Below are 15,828 nucleotides of genomic sequence, written 5' to 3'. Positions count from 1 at the left end.
GAAGGACAAGCGTGTCCCATGGCCACGTGCTGATGACAATGCACCGCGTCCACGACCAGCACTGTTGTCTCTAGACACAGAGCCTGCTTGCCCTCTTTTATCGGCGCGCACCTGTCTGCCTCTCCTTGCTGGCCTTCCAGACATGGTAATGGCCTGAAGGGAGTTGGGTAAAACAGCAGTTGGGTAGTGTATATTGTGCTGGAGATGCCTTTATTATAGAACACCAGAGATAAAGGGGTATACTGTACTGGAGGCACACAACACCCACTAAGCCCTGCAGATGGCTCTATTAGAGAACAGCAATAAAGGGTAGATACAGGTGTATATTGTGCTGAAGGCACAAAACACCCACTAACTCCTGCAGATGCCTTTATTATAGAACACCAGAGATAAATGGGTATATACAGATGTATACTGTGCTGTGCTGGAGGCACACACAACTTCCAATAACTTCTGCAGATGGCAGATGGCTCAAATAGAGAAGAGCTATGTAGGTGGATAAAGCGGTGTGTACTGGGTACAGAGCACGCAGACAGCACGCACAAGCTCCTAACACTACTGACTGCAAGCTCTATTATAAAAGATAGATCACTAGCTATATAGGTGAGATGAATATAGCGGTGTATACTGCGGTCAGGGCACGCAGACAACAACCACTACAGAAGAGCAAGATCGAAAATCGGCCGATAACGATCGGTGTATACTGTGTTGAAGGTACACAGAACACCCACTAACTGCTTCAGACGCCAACACACTACACAAGGCCGCTGCGCTGGCGGCCTTATATAGTGTGGGGCGTGTACTACACAGCCTGAGCTATGATTGGCCCCAGGCATCCTTCCTGTGGCCAATCATGGCTCTCCTCGCTGCTGGCGCTGTGATTGGCCAAGCATGCGGGGTCACAGTGTATGCTTGGTCAATCATGAGCCAGCAATGCACTGCGATGACGCAGTGCATTGTGGGCCGTGAGTGCCACACGAATTTGGCGCGAACGGCCCATAATGTTCGGAATTCGCCGAACGGGCGAACAGCCGATGTTCGAGTCGAACGTATGTTCGTCTCGAACACGAAGCTCATCCCTACCCAATACCCTGCCAATACTCTGCAATACCCAATACCCTGCCAATACTCCGCAATACCCTGCCAATACCCTGCAATACCCAATACCCTGCCAATACTCTGCAATACCCTGCCAATACTCTGCAATACCCTGCCAATACTCTGCAATACCCAATACCCAGCAATACTCTGCAATACTCTGCAATACCCAATACCCAGCAATACTCTGCAATACCCTGCCAATACTCTGCAATACCCTGCCAATACTCTGCAATACCCAATACCCTGCCAATACTCTGCAATACCCAGCCAATACTCTGCAATACCCAGCCAATACTCTGCAATACCCTGCCAATACTCTGCAATACCCTGCCAATACTCTGCAATACCCAATACTCTGCAATACCCAATACCCTGCCAATACTCTGCAATACCCAATACCCTGCCAATACTCCGCAATACCCTGCCAATACCCTGCAATACCCAATACCCTGCCAATACTCTGCAATACCCTGCCAATACTCTGCAATACCCAGCAATACTCTGCAATACCCTGCCAATACTCTGCAATACCCAATACCCAGCAATACTCTGCAATACCCTGCCAATACTCTGCAATACCCAATACCCTGCCAATACTCTGCAATACCCAATACCCTGCCAATACTCTGCAATACCCAATACCCAGCAATACTCTGCAATACCCTGCCAATACTCTGCAATACCCAATATCCTGCCAATACTCTGCAATACCCAATACCCTGCCAATACTCTGCAATACCCAATACCCAGCAATACTCTGCAATACCCTGACAATACTCTGCAATACCCTGCCAATACTCTGCAATACCGTGCCAATACTCTGCAATACCGTGCCAATACTCTGCAATACCGTGCCAATACTCTGCAATACCCTGCCAATACTCTGCAATACCCTGCCAATACTCTGCAATACTCTGCCAATACTCTGCAATACCCAATACCCTGCCAATACTCTGCAATACCCAATACCCTGCCAATACTCTGCAATACCCAATACCCTGCCAATACCCTGCAATACCCAATACACTGCCAATACCCTGCAATACCCAATACCCTGCCAATACCCTGCCAATACTCTGCAATACCCTGCCAATACTCTGCAATACCCTGCCAATACTCTGCAATACCCTGCCAATACTCTGCCATTTTTTTATTTTATTTCATGCTTCCCAGCCTAGAGGTGAGATCTTATTGACCCCATATCTCACTGTAAAGAGGACCTGTCATGCCATATTCCTCATACAAGGGATGTTTACATTCCTTGTAATAGGAATGAAAGTGATAAAAAAAAAATTTTGGGGGGAAAAAAATGTCAAACTAAAATAAAGTAAAATGAACAATAAAATTTGTTTAAAGCGCCCCTGTCCCCATGTGTTTGCATGCAGAAGCAAACACATATGTAAGTCCCGCCCACATATGAAAACGGTGTTCAAACCCCACATGTGAGGTATCGCTGCGAACGTTAGGGTGAGAGCAATCATTTTGGCCCTAGACCTCCTCTGTAACTCAAAACATGTAACCAGTAAAAAAAATTCAAGCGTCGGCTATGGGGATTTTTAAGTAACGACGTTTGGCGCCATTCCACGAGCGTGTGCAATTTTGAAGAGTGACATGTTAGGTATCTATTTACTCAGCGTAACTTCATCTTTCACATTACGCAAAAATTGGGCTAACTTTACAGTTTGTTTGTTTTTAAGCACAAAACACTTTCAAAAAATTGCTGTGCAAATAACCGTGCGTGATAAAAAGTTGCAATGACCACCATTGTATTCTCTAGGGTCTTTGCTAAAAAACATATATAATGTTTTGGGGTTCTATGTAATTTTCTAGCAAATAAATGATGATTTTTACATGTAGGAGAGAAATGTCAGAATTGGCCTGGGTGCTCCAGAACGCCTGATGGTGCTCCCTGCATGTTGGGCCTCTGTATGTGGCCAGGCTGTGTAAAAGTCTCACACATGTGGTATCGCCATACTCGGGAGTAATAGCAGAATGTGTTTTGGGGTGTAATTTGTGGTATGCATATGCTGTGTGTGAGAAATATCCTGATAATATGACAATTTTGTGGAAAACAAATCTTGATATTGCAAAGAATTGTAGGAAAAAATGACAACTTCAAAAAACTCATCATGCCTCTTACTAAATACATTGGAATGTCTTCTTTCCAAAAAGGGTCATTTGGGGGATATTTGTACCTTTCTGGCATGTTAGGGTCTCAAGAAATGAGAGAGGCCGTCAGTACTTCAGGTGTGATCAATTTTCAGATATTGGCACCATAGCTTGTGGACTCTATAACTTTCACAAAGACCAAATAATATTGTACTTATTTTTACCAAAGATATGTAGTAGGATAAATTTTGGCCAAAATGTATGAAGAAAAATTACTAATCTGCTAAATTGTCAGGTCACCTTGAGGCGAGGTGACAGGTGCACACCGTAGGGATCAGGAGTGCACCGCAAGATTGTGGACCCTGCGGCTGACTGCTGCAGACGGGGGACAGATCCCACTGGGGTTAGAGCGTAAGATTCCCTGGGGCGCGGAGTCTAAGAGCCAGCAGGTGTTCACCAGCGCCTCTGGTGGTGAGGATGGACTTGGCTGCAACTGGCTCCAGGTCGCGACCCCCAGGGTCCCCCAGCTCACACCCACAGTAGGCAACAGGAGGATAGGGATGGTGAGGGACAAAGCCAAGGTCGGGGCCACAAGCAGACAAGAATAGTCGGGTACATGCCAAAAGGTCAGGATCACAGGCAAACAAGGATAGTCAAGACACGCCAAAGTCGGTAACGGAAAACAGTAGCAGAGAACATGGCAGGAAACAGGAAGCTAACACACAAAGTAATACACAATGGTTGATCAGCACTGATGGCCTGCAGTGCACAGGTTAATATATGGCTCCCTGATAGGGCCTTGGGTGGAGCCATGCTTAGAGGAGAGGTTATAAAAACCACCAGGTGGAAGTGGCTGGCCTCTTAGTCTGAACACATGAGGGGAGGTAAGTAAACACAGGAAGATCACTACATAACCATGACAGTACCCTCCCTCTTACGGGGTCTCCCCCTCCCCCGCCTGGGTCCAGGCTTAAAGGGAGACTCCAGATGGAACCTCCTTAACAGACAGGGCGCAAAGACCTCAGATGCAGTGATCCAAGACCTCTCCTCAGGACCCAACCCTTTCCAAAGTACGAGGTACTGAAGAATGCCTTTACGGAGTCGGGAATCCAAAACTTGACTAATCTCGTATTTTAGATTATCCTCAGAGACCGAAACAGAGGTAGGGAGAGGACGAGAGGACTTGAGGACTAAAGGCTTTTAGGAATGGGTAAGGGCATGAGAAGATCAGGAGTCTGAGCAGGGTCCCCCACACCCTTAAAGATGAGCTGGGCATCCATAACAGGACCACCAGACTGGGCAGAGGTCAGTGGATCCCTGAGGTCAGGTTGGTTAGAAAGTGACATGTCACAAGAGTCAAGCTGGATAGCTGCAACACAAACAGAATGCAGAGAACCCTGAGAAAAAGATTGAAAACCCCACCTGGCCGAATGAGGTATTCTGTCCAAGGGATGGATTGAGCCTCTTAAACGGGTTTGAACGGACATAGTAGCAGTAGGGTGAGGCCAGGTCACCGAAGGTGCTGAACAAGAAGCAGGAAGTTCATTGGGCATGGGCTGGACTGGCATAACTGGTGCAGAGGTAGACTGAATAGTATTGTCAGGTGTAGCGACCATCTCAATCGCATCAGAGGGCATAGCAACTGTGGAACTTGCAGACAAGTTAGCCTGGCTGTGCGTCCAAGGGAGATTAGGGACAGACAAAGGTAAATGATTATGCGAACTGGAGTGAATGATCGACTTAGGTTCATAGGTGGGCCCATCCAGTGTACCAGAGTACCACATGACCTAGAGAGTGCATCAGTCCGACTATTGCAGGATGCATCCCAGAGATCGCTATATACAGCGGGAAGAGCAGAAGATACTGGGATGGTGGTAACAGGAAGTTTCTCCCTTGAGGTACCCTTGAGTAGGCAGGAGAGGAAAAGGAGGAACCCCAAGCCAGGATCTGTCCAGCAGACCAGTCAACGTGTGGAGAATGGAGCCGTAACCAAGGAAGACCTAATATGATAGGAGATGAAGCCTTAGGTAAGACAAGGAAGGATATCCACTCCTGGTGGAGTTTCCCTACTGACATCTTAACAGGAAGAGTCTGAAAGCAGATAGGGCCCCCTGGGAGAACCGTGCCATCAATCGCCAAGACCACCAATGGCGTTGTAAGGGGCAAAAGGGTAAGTCTCATGGAGGATGCAGTTTCCCAATCCATGAAATTGGCAGCGGCTCCGGAATCCAGATGTGCTGAGACCGAACGAGAGGAAGCACCGACATGAAGCAACACAGAAAGGAGAAGATGAGAAGGTGAAGGTGATATTTCAGGGTCTAATACTCCACCTTCCAGATGAATTAGCCCTGAGCGTTTTTCCAGACGAAGAGAACAAGTGTCAAGGAAGTGACCTTTGGCCCCACAATAGAGGCATAGGCCCAGAGTTCTGCGCCTAGCACGTTCTTCGGGAGATAATTTAGTCCAGCCCAACTGCATAGGTTCCTCAGTAGGCAGGGGGTGTTCCTCAGATCGAAGAGAAGGGACTGGGGGCTCAGGCTGCCTAAAGAACGGGGAGTGCTGGCGTCTTTTTTCCAGGGCCCTCTCCTGAAAGCGTATATCGATCTGGTTACACAAGGTGATGACACTGTCCAGATCAGCAGGAAGGGATCTTCCTGCTAATTCCTCCTTCACTCTATCAGAGAGGCCATGTAAAAAGGTTGCAACTAGGGCCTCATTATTCCAGCTCAATTCAGCTGTGAGGATACGGAACTGAAGAGCATACTGTCCCACAGACGCAGACTCTTGACGGAGATGCAAAAGAGCACTAGCCGCTGAGGAGACACGACCCGGTTCCTCGAAGATATTCTGAAAAAGTTTCAAGAAATCAGACAGGCTAGAAACCACTGGATCATTCAGTTCCCACAGAGGGGCGGCCCAAGCTAACGCCTCGCCGGACAGGAGGGATATGATATATGCGACTTTTGCCCGATCGGATAGGAAGTTTTGGGGCTGAAGTTCAAAATGAATTGTGCACTGGCTAAGGAACCCCCTGCAAGCCTTGGAGTCCCCAGAGAAACGGACCGGAGCTGGTAGTTGTAATGAATGTGTGGCTGCGACTGATGCGATAGGTGCAGCGGCAGATAGCGGTTGAGGTTGTTGAACCGGGGGTCCTAATGAGGCCTGAACCTGTTCAACACGCGAAGCCAAATCCTGAAGGAATCGCATCACCTGGGTCTGATGTGATTCTTTAGTTTCAAGTCTGCGAACTAAGCTCTGCAATGGATCATCTACAGGAAGCGGCACGTCAGCCGGGTCCATGGCTGATCAAACTGTCAGGTCACCTTGAGGCGAGGTGACAGGTGCACACCGTAGGGATCAGGAGTTCACCGCAAGGTTGTGGACCCTACGGCTGACTGCTGCAGACGGGGGACAGATCCCACTGGGGTTAGAGCGTAAGATTCCCTGGGGCGCGGAGTCTAAGAGCCAGCAGGTGTTCACCAGTGCCTCTGGTGGTGAGGATGGACTTGGCTGCAACTGGCTCCAGGTCGCGACCCCCAGGGTTCACCAGCTCACACCCACAGTAGGCCACAGGAGGATAGGGATGGTGAGGGACAAAGCCAAGGTCGGGGCCACAAGCAGACAAGAATAGTCGGGTACACGCCAAAAGGTCAGGATCACAGGCAAAGAAGGATAGTCAAGACACGCCAAAGTCGGTAACAGAAAACAGTAGCAGAGCACACGGCAGGAAACAAGAAGCTAACACACAAAGGAATACACAATGGTTGATCAGCACTGATGGCCTGCAGTGCACAGGTTAATATAGGGCTCCCTGATAGGGCCTGGGGTGGAGCCATGCTTAGAGGAGAGGTTATAAAAACCACCAGGTGGAAGTGCCTGGCCTCTTAGTCTGAACACATGAGGGGATGTAAGCAAACACAGGAAGATCACTGCATAACCATGACATAAATTTTATAACAGAAACGTAGAAAAGTTCATTTTTTTACAGAATTTTTCGGTATTTTTTCTTTTATAGCACAAAAAATAAAAAACCCAGCAGCGATTAAATACCACTAAAAGAAAGCTCTATTTGTGTGAAAAAAAGGACAAAAGTTTCATATGAGTACAGTGTTGCATGACTGAGTAATTGTCATTCAAAATGTGAGAGCACCGAAAGCTGAAAATTGGTCTGGTTATTAACCTCCTCGCGCCCGCCCTATGGCCGAATGACGGCAGTAGAGCAGGCGCCTTCGTCCGGGTTGCCGTCCCTGGACGGCGTGATGTTTACTTCCGCAATGCGCGCCGCCGCGGGCGCGCATCGCGGAAGTTCTGTGTTCGCCGTGTCCCCCGGGGACAGGCAAACACAGATCGCTGTAAACGGCCAATCACAGCGGCCGTTTACAGCGTGATCGGCGTATCCAATGGGAGATGATCTCATATGTTTACATATGAGATCATCTCTCAGCGCCGCTCTCCTTCCTCGCACAGACAGTGCGAGAGGGGAGAGATGAACGGCTGCAGCGGCAGCCGTTCTGCCTGTGAAAGAAAAAAAAGTAAAAAAATAAAATAAAGTGCCATCCTCCCCTAGCAGTGCCATCCTCCCCTAGCAGTGCCATCCACCCCCAGCAGTGCCATCCGCCCCAGTGCCATCCGCCCCAGTGCCATCTGCCCCAGTGCCATCCGCCCCAGTGCCATCCACCCCAGTGCTACCTGCCCCCAGTGCCATCCACCCCAGTGCTACCTGCCCCCAGTGCCATCCACCCCAGTGCTACCTGCCCCCAGTGCCATCCACCCCAGTGCTACCTGCCCCCAGTGCCACCTGCCCCCAGTGCCACCTGCCCCCAGTGCCACGTGTCGTCAGTGCCACGTATTGTCAGTGCCACATAGTGCCATCTGTCATCAGTGCCATGTATCAGTGCCATTTGTCATCAGTGCCACCTGTCAGTGTCACGTGCCATCTGTTGTCAGTGTCACGTGTCATCAATGCCACTTATCAGTGCCATCTGTCATCAGTGTCACGCGTCATTGGTGCCACGTATTAGTGCCATCTGTCACCGGTGCCACGTATTAGTGCCACGTGTCATCAGTGCCACGTATTAGTGCCACGTGCCATCAGTGCCACGTATTAGTGCCACGTGTCATCAGTGCCACATATTAGTGTCATCTGTCATCAGTGCCACATATTAGTGCCATCTGTCATCAGTGCCACGTGTCATCAGTGCCACGTATAAGTGTCATCATTGCCATGTATCAGTGCCATCTGTCATCAGTGTCACGTGTCATTGTCCTGGTATTTCAAAAGTGTAATAAATAGTCAACAAGTTAGATGTGTAATTTATGCTTCTAGAACACGTGATGGCGCTCCCTGCATGTTGGGCCTCTCTATGTGGCCAGGCTGTGAAAAAGTCCCACACATGTGGTATTGTAATATTCAGGAGGAGTAGCAGAATTTTTTGGGGGGTGTCATTTGTGGTATACACATGCCATGTGAGAGAAATAACCTATTACAATGACAATTTTGTGGAGAAAAATAAAAAAAATGAAAAATCTTCATTTTGCAAAGAATTGTGGGAAAAAAATGACAACATCAAAAAGCTCACCATGCCTCTTACTAAATACCTTGGAATGTCTACTTTCCAAAAAGGGGTCATTTGGGGGGTATTTGTACTTTTCTGACTTGTTCGGGTCACAAGAAGCGAGATAGGCCACCAGTACATCAGATGTGATCAATTTTGTGCGATTCGCACCACAGCTTGTAGACTCTCTAACTTTCACAAAGACCAAATAATATCCACTAATTTGGGTTATTTTTACCAAAGATATGTAGCAGTATAAATTGTGACCAAAATTTATGAAGAAAAATTAATAATTTGCATAATTTTGTCACAGAAACAAAGAAATATGCGTTTTTTTTCAAAATTTTCGGTCTTTTTTCATTTATAGCGCAAAAAATAAAAACCCCAGAGGTGATCAAATACCACCAAAAGAAAGCTCTATTTGTGGGAAAAAAAGGACAAAAAATTCATTTGGGTACAGTGTTGCATGACTGAGTAATTGTCATTCAAATTGTGAGAGCACCGAAAGCTGAAAATTGGTCTGGGCAGAATGGTGTTTAAGTGCCCAGTAAGCAAGTGGTTAAGGGTGTTTAAGTGCCCAGTGGTCAAGTATATAATATATCTATTTTTTGATAATTTAGTCTAAGGGGGCACTTAGTGCATGTTTTTCTTGTATCTCCTATTATTTAGGAAGAGTTGGGTGACCTTGTCTCCCTATTACATAGAGGATTTACAGCCATAGGACTGGATGGTTTAGCTATCCTAGTTTGCAATTAACCCTCCACTAGCCAAATGAGAATTATCCATATGTACAATTAACCCCATTTGTGCTGGATGAAATTCATCCACGGTTTCCATTCCAACATATTAATCATGAGGGGCAACACATATATTTCCATGTACAATTAACCCTATCTTTACCGAACGTAATTCATCCACAGTGATTGATCTAATTTACTCAACTAATGAGTGAAAAAAGGTGGCAATGTTAGATAAGATAATTTATGTTTAACATATAAATAGACAAAAAGTGCAGCGCTGGGTTATAAACTAATAATACACATGATTATGAATAAAAACCGTGATTATACAAAGGTGTATTCTAATTAATCAAGTGATCAAAAAAAAAAATCATAATAGTCCATGTGTTAATATGATCAATCCATGAGCAACAAACGTGTATCAAACACAAAAACAGTCCATAATCCAACAAAGAAGTGTTCACAAACGAAATCCGAATAATACGTTTCCACCACTAGTGCAGCCGTCACCTAGGAATAAGCAATGGAGGCTTGCCAGAAAGCCAGCGACCACCGTTATTCAGGGGGGTCACATAAGGCTTAGTAGAACAGCAGGCTTGCTGTTGAAGTACCACCGACTGTCCTCACAGGTAACCAGCCAACGTCTATGGAAATTGTTTTCAAAGACGCTTCAGCCAGGAGACGGTCACTGCGCATCAATGGACGTTTCCTTACACTAGTGGGATGTGGTCATCCAATGGATTTCCGCAAAATGTTATGAGGAGAAAAAGACTCCAATAGTGCAGAGATACCTTTGACTAATTTATTCAAAAAAGGTACCAACAGGTTCACAATGCATGAGAATGTTCCTCACATGGATAAAAGATAAAAAGGCTCTGCTAATCTTCAAAAAAAAAGCGATTCGTGCACGCGCACTGCGTGTATGTGCAGCGTCCCTTTTTTTACTGCCGTTTCATCAAGCTAGCATCATCAGGGGTATGCACATGCGTGCGCCTTATATACCCTCATGGCATGGTGAAGAAGCACATCCATAGGTTGTTGTGCGCATTGTTCAAAGATTATTAGGCAGAGCATAGAGAGCAGTTCTTGCCAATGCTGGCGTCATCCTGTCTAGCAGAATTTTTTTTTTTGCCAATTACTGACACCTACAGGCCAGTTGTGATACTGCTCCAAAAAACACTATATAAAAAATCTATTTCATTAAAATAGCGCTATCTTGTGGACAACTACCAGAATACCCGAAAAAGGAAAAATATATATACTAAAAGGTGCTGGCATCATCCCAATCAGCAAACAACTGCCAATTATTGACACCTACAGGCCAGTCATGATATTGCTCCAAAAACACTATATAAAATATTTTATTAAAATGGTGCCATCTTGTGGACAACTACCAAAATATCAAAAAAAGAAAAAGACAAAAAGGAAAAATCTATCTAAAAAAGGGGATGGGGGATACAATATAAATTGATCTCTTGTTCCCAAACCCATTTAAACCTAATCATTAGGACAATATTGTCAGTATTTATGTTGCAATAGGATACGCTTCTTTGCAATGCCAAAACACAAATATCTAAATCATCTCTTCACTGCCAATTGTACAGTCCATAAAACAATAATATATATAACCAGAGATATTACATTGCCAAACATAATATTAAAAGGAAAAGAAGAACATTAGAGAAACCAAAATATCATAACAATGGTGAATGTAGAGAGGGACACATAGACCAATAGAGGGGTCATCAACAATTGTTTATAATAAAGTTGATGTCCCACTCTACATTCAACCCATTGGGGACATGAGAGCTGAGCTTATGGATCCAATTGGTTTCAGATTAGGAAATGGTTCTTCTACCATTTCCTCCAAGCCAATGATTAACCACTTGCCGACCAGCGCACGACGATGTACGTCGACAGAATGGCACGGGCAGGCAAATGGGCGTACATGTACGTCCCTTTAAATTTGCCGCCCTGCCATCGGGAGCGCGCCGCCGGCGGCACGCTCCCGCGCTGGTTGGGACCCCCATGAGTCCGGTCGCGGGACCCGCGGACTCGATCGCCGCGGGCATCCCCGCGATCGTCTCACGGAGCGGCCGAATGGAGAAGTGCCGTTGTAAACAACATTTCTCCATTCTGCCTAGCAACTAGTGACGCTGATCTCTGCTCCATGTGATTGGAGCAGAGATCAGTGTTCACTAAATGAAAGCCCAACCCCCCCACAGTTAGTAACACGCCCCTAGGAACACTTAACCCTTACACTGCCACCCACTGGTTAACCCCTTCACTGCCAGTGTCATTTACACAGGAATCACTGCATTTATATAGCAGTGATTACTGTATAAATGACAATGGTCCCAAAAATGTGTCAAAAATGTCCGATGGGTCCCCCACAATGTCGCAGTCACAATAAAAATCGCTGATCGCCGCCATTACTAGTAAAAAAAAAATAATAAAAAATTATTAATAAAAATGCTATAAAACTATCCCTATTTTGTAAACGCTATAACTTTTGCGCAAACCAATCAATAATCGCTTATTGCGATTTTTTTTACCAAAAATATTTAGAAGAATACGTATCGGCCTAAACTGAGGGAAAAAAATGTTTTTTTATATATTTTTGGGGGATATTTATTATAACAAAAAGTAAAAAATAATGCGTTTTTTTCAAAATTGTCGCTCTATTTTTGTTTATAGCGCAAAAAATAAAAACCGCAGGGGTTATCAAATACCACCAAAAGAAAGCTCTATTTCTGGGGAAAAAAGGACGTTAATTTTGTTTGGGAGCCACGTCGTACGACCGCGCAATTGTCAGTTAAAGCGACGCAGTGCCGAATCGCAAAAAGTGGTCTGGTCTTTGACCGGCAAATTGGTCCGATCTGAAAGTGGTTAAATGGGATATGTGACACCCGTGCCCCCCCCCCCCCCCCCGAAGGGAATTCATTTAATCTCCTTTCGCGCAAAGCATTTACCTTGCATACTTTGCAAGGAAAAAAAACCTTTCAAATCCCCAAAATTGGGCGTATAGGGGGGGACCAGAACATTGAGTGCTATTAAATGTCTGAGGTTAGAGGTCCCCCTAAAAGTACACAAGGGTTTTCAGCCAACAAAGGTCCCAAAATCATTTTTAAGAACTAACCAATGCTTTTTAATTATTCGTTTTATGGCCATAATGACCCCACTCTTGCGTATAAATGTGAGTTGAAGGTTTTGATTGACAAAGGCCATGATATGGGCATACTAAATAAAAAAAGAAAGGGAACATTTGGATCCCTTAGCTCCTCGGTTACCAGTTATGTACATATTTCCCAAAATTCACAAGACCCTAACTAATCCCCCAGGGAGGCTCATCATCAGTGTTATAGATTCCATCACGTCACGTGTAGGTAAATATATTGATTACTATCTATAACCACTGGTGGTGGGCACTCCATCTTTTCTCAAAGACACTAAACATGTCCTAAATTTGTTGGGCGAAATTGAATGGAAGACATCTTACATATTGGTTACTGTTGATGTCGCATCGCTTTGTACGCCGATATCTCACAGATTGGGCCATGAGGCTGTGCGAAATTTCCTCTATCGAGACTCCAATATTTCCATCACGCAATGTAATTTCTTGATGGAACTATTGGACTTTTCGATGGGACACAATTATTTTTGGCATAATGGTACCCATTACTTACAAATGAAGATAGTGGCCATGGGAGCAAAATTTGCTCCCAGTATGGCCAAGCTCTTCATGGCTAAATGGGAGGAGGATGTGGTTCTACATGACAAGTCTCCAGAACTTGTCATGTGGAAAAGATTTATAGATGATGACCTGTGCATAAGGGATGGGGACGCTGAATCTGTAGCCACCTTCTTATCCTTCTTAAACAATAATGATAGGGGTATCATACTCAGCTATGAGGCCAGTTCCACTCAAATCCATTTTTTGGATCTAAAGATTGACATTGAGGATGGCAGGATTGTAACATCCACCTTTTTTAAACCGACCGAAAGTAATAGGTATATCCCAATGGATTCCTGTCATCACTGTTCCTGGCCGTTGGCAGTCCCAAAGGGTCAATTATTACGCTTAAGGCAGAATTGTACCAATCTGGAGGAGTTTCGTAGGGAAGCTCTGGTTTTAAAATCCAGGTTCCTGGATAAAGGCTATGATCAAGCTGTACTTGATTCTTTGATTTTGGAGGTAGGGAACAGGGATCAACAGTCTTTATGGGAGGATTAGCCCCCCCAAGTTGAAAATAGGGAAGACTTTGGCTTAGCCTTTCTTACCACTTATTCCAGCCAACATTGGACCATAAAATTAATAATTAAAAAGCATTGGTCAGTTCTTAAAAATGAGCGGATTTTGGGATCTTTGTTAGCTGAAAACCCTTGTGTACTGTTTAGGGGGACCTCTAACCTCAGGCATTTAATAGCACCCAATGTTCTGGACCCCCCTACACGCCCAACTTTTTGGGGGGATTTTAATGTTTTTTTTTCTTGCAAAAGGTGCAAAGAATGCAAGGTAAATGCTTTGTGCAAAAGGAGATTAACTGAATTCCCTTTGGAGGGCACGGTTGTCACATATCCCTTTAAATAATTCATAACATGTACCACCAAGTGTGTTGTGTACCTCCTGAGGTGTCCTTGTGGTTTGGAATATGTGGGACGCACCATCCGAATGTTGCACGTCAGATTAAGTGAGCATATTGCAAATATAAAGAAGGGTTTTGACAAACACAATGTGTCTAAACACTATGACCTTAAAAATGACAGAAATCCTAAGAGTACCATCTTTATTGCTTTGGAAAAAAATGTCCCTCACTGGCATGGAAGAAATGGTAGAAGAACTATTTCCCAATCCAAAACCAATTGGACCCATAAGCTCGGCTCTCATGTCCCCAATGGGTTGAATGTAGAGTAGGACATCAACTGTTTTATAAACAATTGTTGATGACCCCTCTATTGGTCTATGTGTCCCTCTCTACATTCACCATTGTTATGATCTTTTGGTTTCTCAAATGTTCTTCTTTTCCTTTTAATATTATTTTTGGCAATGTAATATCTCTGGTTATATATATTATTGTTTTATGGACTGTACAATTGGCAGTGAAGAGATGATTTAGATATTTGTGTTTTGGCATTGCGAAGAAGCGTATCCTATTGCAACATAAATACTGACAATATTGTCCTAATGATTAGGTTTAAATGGGTTTGGGAACAAGAGATCAATTTATATTGTATCCCCCATCCCCTTTTTTAGATATATTTTTCCTTTTTGTCGTTTTCTTTTTTTGATATTATTGATTATTGATATTATAAAAATATTTTATATAGTGTTTTTGGAGCAGTATCATGACTGGCCTGTAGGTGTCAGTAATTGGCAGGTGTTTGCTGATTGGGATGAGGCCAGCACCTTTTAGTATATATATTTTTCTTTTTTCTTTTTCAGGTATTCTGGCAGTTGTCTACAAGATGGCGCTATTTTAATTAAATTGATTTTTTACATAGTGTTTTTGGAAGCAGTATCACAACTGGCCTGTAGGTGTCAGTAATTGGCAAAAAAAAAAAATCTGCTAGACAGGATGACGCCAGCATTAGCAGGGATGCTCTCCATGCTCTGCCCAATAAGCTTTGAACAATGGGCACAACAACCTATGGATGCGCTTCTTCGCCAAGCGGGTATATAAGGCGCATGCGTGTGCGCGCACCCCTGATGACGTTAGGGGCACTACGCATACACGCAGTGTGCGTGCGTGAATCGCAAGTAACGTTTTTTTATGCATTGTGAACCTGTTGGTACCTTTTTTGAATAAATTAGTCAAAGGTATCTCTGCACTATTGGAGTCTTTTTTTCTCCTCATAACTTTTTGTGGAAATCCATTGGATGACCATATCCCACTGGTGTAAGGAAACGTCCATTGATGCGCAGTGACCTTCTCCTGACAGAAGCGTCTTTGAAACCACTTTCCACAGACGTTGGCTGGTTACCTGCGAGGACAGTCGGTGGTACTTCAACAGCAAGCCTGCTGTTCTACTAAGACTTGTGACCCCCTGAATAAGGGTGGTCGCTGGCTTTTTGGTAAGCCTCCATTGCTTATTCCTAGGTGACGGCCTGCACTAGTGGTGGAAACTTATTACTTGGATTTCGTTTGTGAACACTTCTTTGTTGGATTATTTCACCCATGAACTGTTTTTGTGTTTGATGCACGTGTTTGTTACTCATGGATTGATCATATTAACACATATGGACTATTATGATGTTTTTTTGATCACTTGATTATTTAGAATACACCTTTTTATAATCACGGTTTTTATTCAAAATCACTTGC

This window comes from Lithobates pipiens, unplaced genomic scaffold (genome assembly GCF_037356315.1).
Source record: "Lithobates pipiens isolate NorthernLeopardFrog02 unplaced genomic scaffold, aLitPip1_a1.2 Scaffold_30, whole genome shotgun sequence".
In the NCBI taxonomy this organism is placed as follows: Eukaryota; Metazoa; Chordata; class Amphibia; order Anura; family Ranidae; genus Lithobates; species Lithobates pipiens.
The sequence above is the reverse complement of the archived record's forward strand: the minus strand, read 5'-3'. Positions refer to the sequence as shown.